Here is a 518-nt window from a genome sequence, read left to right on the forward strand (position 1 = left end):
GAGCCACCATGTGGTTGCTGGGAATTGAACTCAGGACCTTTGGAAGAGCAGGCAATGCTCTTAACCGCTGAGCCATCTCTCCAGCCCCTCTTTTTCTTTTTTTTTGGCGGGATGTGGGGGTGGTTTCGAGATAGGGTTTTTCTGTGTAACAGCCCTGACTCTCCTGGAACTCAATTTGTAGACCAGGCTGGCTTCGAACTCCCAGCCTCTGCCTCTCAGGTGCTAGGCTTAAAGGCGTGCACCACTACCGCCCAGCTATGTTATTTTTTCAAACTGACCCTTATGTCTTTATGTCTTTTGTTTTGCCTGTCATTCAGACTTGTAATCTTGGACACCAGTGACGTTTTTTTCCCCTCCAAGATAGGGTTTCTTTGTGTGTAGCTCTGGCTGTCCTAGAATTAGCAAACTCACAGAGATCTACTTAGCTCTGTTGGACTCTAGCGTCCAAACACCGAGAAGGAGTCACCCCCAGAGACCATCTCACACACCACAGCCGATGCAAAAGCATGAGGATTTTA

General features: G+C 48.3%; 1 protein-coding gene across 1 annotated transcript in view; it reads left to right on the forward strand.

The window, feature by feature from the left end:
* Trim37 (tripartite motif containing 37) overlaps positions 1-518 on the forward strand; it is a 129,787-nt gene that overhangs the window by 3,770 nt on the left and 125,499 nt on the right. The gene's annotated exons all lie outside the window — the stretch shown is intronic.

Source organism: Microtus ochrogaster, chromosome 7 (assembly GCF_000317375.1).
Source record: "Microtus ochrogaster isolate Prairie Vole_2 chromosome 7, MicOch1.0, whole genome shotgun sequence".
Lineage (NCBI taxonomy): Eukaryota > Metazoa > Chordata > Mammalia > Rodentia > Cricetidae > Microtus > Microtus ochrogaster.